The 5,041-nt window shown below is 41.2% G+C and overlaps 1 pseudogene across 1 annotated transcript; it reads left to right on the top strand.

Moving 5' to 3' along the window:
- The first annotated feature begins 2,437 nt into the window (after positions 1-2,437).
- On the top strand, positions 2,438-4,757 carry LOC149202543 (transcription factor bHLH36-like; annotated as a pseudogene). Its single transcript, XR_016253543.1, has 3 exons — positions 2,438-3,076; positions 3,217-3,601; positions 3,707-4,757. The product of XR_016253543.1 is annotated as a transcription factor bHLH36-like (transcript).
- The last annotated feature ends 284 nt before the right edge of the window (positions 4,758-5,041 follow it).

Here is a 5,041-nt window from a genome sequence, read left to right as displayed (position 1 = left end):
AATTAAAATACTCTATTAATCGAGGCATATCAAGGGAGACCTTCATAGACCATAGAACATACATTCATACTGTAGAGAAACAGGGGAAAACTCTCTATTACAGAGAAAAAGAATGGAGAATGAAAAGTAGGGCAAGCTAGTTACAGGTTGGGGATGATCACGCGTATCATGTCATTGAGCTTTGCTGGAAATCTGAAATGAGCAATGACTGATAACTACTTACTCACATAACTAATATTAATATTTTTTGTGGCCGCTGATAATTACAAAAGAGATACACACGACAAAAGGAAATACGTTGAGATCCACGTATAAATAAAATAATAAAAGAAAAATATTTATATTTCCTTCATTTAAAAAGAAAAGATTGGCGACGGGTAAAACAATGGCAACTTCAACATAAGTATAAAACCACCGTCTAGTTTACTGAATCTAAAACTGAGGCCATGAGGAAAACTCGCGAACGTAAAAACGACCGCAACTCCAAGGCCAAATATAAAATCCCGATTTCAGTGAATCAGGAAAGCTCAAACCATGAGGAAAACTCGCGAATGGAAAAACGATGGATTGCAACTCCAAACCCAAATATAAAAACATGAATTGTCAAATTCCAAGATAGATGGCCTTCAAACCTATCCACGTACACATTTTCTACGATTACGTCGAATCATTGATCTCATTATTCATTTTACTCGGCAACTGCCAAGGAAATGTACTCCACACCACTACCTATATAAGCTCCTATGCTCTCAACGGATACACACACACACTTGTCTGTAACTTCAGTGCCGATCATGGCGTCTGTTGAAATTCCTGCAATAATACCCATTCTGGTTGGCTTTCTCCTAAGCTACTTGGCTTTGGGTACCGCCACTAATTCGGCAGCTCAAGAAAAGGCTTCTGGATCTGTCGTGGTTACTGGAAATGTGTTCTGTGATGCATGTTTAGAGGGCAGGCCCTCTCAAAATGGCTACGTCATATCTGGTATGAAAGCCATTTTCATATTTATTTTCTATGTATGGTAAATCTACTAGACTAGATATATGGTATGAAAGTCATTTTCCATATATGGTAGATGCATAACTCCTTTCGATGAACAAACGAACAGGTGCTTCGGTGGCTGTGGAATGCAGCCTCAACAGGAAAGGTACGATGACCGTATCCATCACAGGGGAAACAGACGAAAATGGAGAATTCAAGGTGGCGTTTCCTTCCAATATTTTTCACTCTGCTTATCAATTGAGCAAGTGTTTGGTGAAGCCGCTCAAAAGCCCTCACAGCTCGTGCAGGATTCCCTCTACAATGGAGTTCTCGCGTACAGTGCAGGGTATTTCAGCTACCGCCATGAAACCGTACCGGCATCGTGTGGTTACAGCAAAGGCCAAGGCGAAGGCGTGTTGAGAATGATGAGGGTTCGAGCAGTGGCCGAGAATTTTGATCAAAACTGGAAAGTAGGCCCGCTGACGTACACAAACCCTGACCCTTCGGGCGAGCCATATTTCCCAGGCTATCCGGCCATAAATGAACGGCGGCTGTATAAGCCCACTGTTCGATTTCGGCCTCAGCAAAATCGAACGATAGGCATATAAAGCCGCCGTTCATTTATGGTCCGATAGCATGGGATTTATTAGTCACTGATCCTTGTTGGGGTGAGCCATCTTTCCCATGCTATAGGGCCATAAATGAACAGCGGGTGTATATGCCCACCGTTCGATGGTGGCCTAGAATTTTGATCAAAACTGGAAAGTAGGCCCGCAGACGTACACAAACCCTGACCCTTCGTTGTAGTGGTCTCCCTTGGGTAATGCACCATTTTTCAACGTTATCGCATTCCCAAAGTTCCTCTTCCTCCAGGCGCTCCCTTCGTTCGGCCGCCATTTCCCAAAACTCCTCAATGGCCTCCATTCAATTGGCCACGACCAGGCACTCCACGCTTTCCCAAAAATCCTCCCGGCCCTCCCTGCAATTCTCCGACCAATCCAGGTTCAGGCTTTGCCTTTCCTCCTCTTCCCGACACTCCCCCATTCAGTACCCCACCATTTCCACAACCCACTCCCACCACTCCAGGCCTTCCACCTCAGCCCGCCTCTGATGCTCCTTTTGGCACCACTGAATATTTGACTGAAACCGGCCTACAAGAGTCCACAAACCAGGGGTTAAATTTGACGACCGTATACCAGTATTTCACTTTTTTACTCGTAAAAAACGTTTTAATTTCAAATCTCCACGTCATCTGCAACTTGCCATTAATTTTAAAAAACGTCAATATGACGGGCATGTTTAAAAATTAAAAGTTTTAAATTTTTTTTTTTTATAAATTTTTTTTTATATATATATTTAACCTTACGGTATATATTCTTTATAATCCATCCACCTGGCACCCGTAAGTTAAAACTTTAATTGAATATGGACAGGTTCGAGCCTCGAGGTACTGGAACTTGGATTCAAGAGGACGAAGGCGATCGTCGGCGTCGTGGGAGTCGTAGGCGGTTCCCGAGTTGTTTATCAGGATTGGAGATCTTGTTCCTAAGTTCGTATGATCGAAGAGATCAAACCCTAATCTTGTTGCAGAAGATCACGGACCCACTCTGCTTGTAAATCGCTGGCAAAGATTTCTTAGCTTTACAACTCCCACGCTTTGCAAATTGCAACATCCATCTGAGTTTTAACCATAAATATGAGTATTCCTTCTGGGTTCCAAGCAATATTCCTCTCCTGTAACGATGGCATAAACATGTCTGTCGATGTTACAGAGGGTGTATCTCGTTCTAGTCCGTTACAATCGACCGAAGATCCTCCATCTTATAATAACCATCATGCCCAAAGCTCCAATTTCATCAGCTGCTGCATATTTGAAACCCCAGTCGATTATCAGGACCATTTGGATAATCCTTGTTTAATGAGCGCATTCTGCAATTCTGGTTTGGCAATTCATGGTCCTTACCGGGATACAGTATCACAAACCGCTCCGACCGATAAAAGGTGGAATCACAGTTTGATTGAAAAACAGAGGCGGAAGGAGATGAAAACGCTCTTTTCCAGGCTGAGGGCATTGCTTCCAGAAGAAAATCTTCGGGTACGTTTTCTTCACTTGGTATCTAGGGTTTTCTGCTTTAGAGGCATCCAGCTTCAAAGTATTTGTTAGGGTTTTTTTCACTTTTTTCATCTCCTTTGCTTCAGTTTTATGAATGGGCAGCTCCATATTTTGTTGAGCAGGGAAAACGTGCAGAGTCAGACCAAGTGCTTGGAGCTGTTAATTATATTCGTCATCTACAGCAAAAAAATCGAAGATCTCTCAAGAAAAAGAGATAGAATGAAGACCAGTTTAGCTAGAAAAGAAGAATTTCCCTTTGTGGGCATTCAATCCTCATCTAACCAGAATTTTTGCAGGAAACATCTGCGATTCCAGGGATTGGATGGGGAAATCCCTTCCATGAAAATAAATTTCTCCCATTCCAGTGTTGAGGTCTCCGTTAACGCGTTCCAAGATCAGATTGTCTACTCCGATCTTCTAATGGTGTTGGAAGAATGTGGGCTTGAAGTTGTGAACGCTACGTCTTCTGTCATCGATAATGCAGTGTTTCATACCATACATAGTAAGGTATTTTTCTTTTCTCGCAAGGTATTTTTCTATTCTCGCGGGAACACTATGATGCCCTTTCTGCTTTACCAGAATCTGAACATAGATATTTCTACGCTGCTGCAGGTGACTGATGTTGATTATTTTAACATGGACGACCTCTCTGACACGCTTCGGCATTTAATCTCGGGTAACAAGGCCGAACTCCGGTCTCTGGAAGCTCGAGACGAAATACATGTTGAGCACGCTGCACAAATGAGGGCTAAAAGGTTTGACCAGCTTACACCAAGAATAAAACTCAATTAAGGATCTGTTATATAAATACATCATTTTCTTAGACGAGTGGAACTTAGATATAAATGATTTGAGGTAGTGCTCTATCGATGATTGCTTTGATTTTTATGAATAGGAATGGATAAAATAGGACACGTAAGAAATCGGGCCGCCTTCGGTTTTGAGTATAGTATGAATTTGTCATATTTTCATGAGAGTTATTAGTAATTAGTATTAATTTATGAAGTATGGACTAGGTTCAGCTTTTGAGAAGCCATTTGTTATTAGGTTTTTTTTATGGTTAAAACTCTCTCTTGAGATAAAAAGTGAAAGATTATTTGAAAGTTATATTGATTTCTCCTCTTTAATATTGATAATCAGTAAATTAAAATTATATGATGATTAATCAAAAGTGTAAGGTAGAAAAAAGTTTATAACTTTATGGTGAAAAAAAATCATCAATTCAAAATCAGATGTATGGGTTGTGGTTAAATTCAACTGAGTTAATCGTCGATGGGGTGAGGTCTTTGTAAGACATGGAAGAGGAGCCTTATTTGTGAATACGGGTGGAGTGAGGTGAGGGACAGTCTTTCCGGTCACTTCATCAAAGTGTATGTAATGGGAGGAGTAATATCAACATGTTAGAAACTCGTGTGAGGATTAACATCGCGTTGGAGTTTGGGGGTGGCGAACGATTAAGGCGTGGGAAGATGAGGGAGCCTGGCATGCATATCCGCGCTCTGGTTTGGTGTTGGTCCTTTTGGTGGCCTCCAAGGGGGAAATGAAAGCATCGCAGGAGGTTATTTGGTAGGAGTGGTTTGTGTGTAGTCGTCATGGACATTTGTTGAGCAGTGTGTCAAGCTAGACCCTATTACAAAGCTTCTTTGTTATTTTAGGTAAATTTGACGCCCGCACATGTTAATTATCTAAATTTATAGATGCCTCTAAATTTGGCTTTCTAGAAATTTGTGATAAGGAGGGGCTTGTTCACAAGCATGAATTACGATCTGTAGCAATTCCACATGCATATGTTGATTGTGTTGATATACAGAAACAATCATGGAAACTTGTACAAATAAATTTTAAAAGTCATATGATGGGCAGTTTAAAAATAAAAACGTCATAAAAAAATTCCTTGACGGGTAGGGTCACCCGTCAAATTTAACCCCTGCCACAAACCCTTCACAC

The sequence above is a fragment of the Pinus tabuliformis genome, chromosome 2_1, assembly GCF_031772625.1.
Source record: "Pinus tabuliformis cultivar Carrire ecotype Pingquan chromosome 2_1, CPIR1, whole genome shotgun sequence".
NCBI lineage: Eukaryota > Viridiplantae > Streptophyta > Pinopsida > Pinales > Pinaceae > Pinus > Pinus tabuliformis.
The sequence above is the reverse complement of the archived record's forward strand: the minus strand, read 5'-3'. Positions and strand labels throughout refer to the sequence as shown.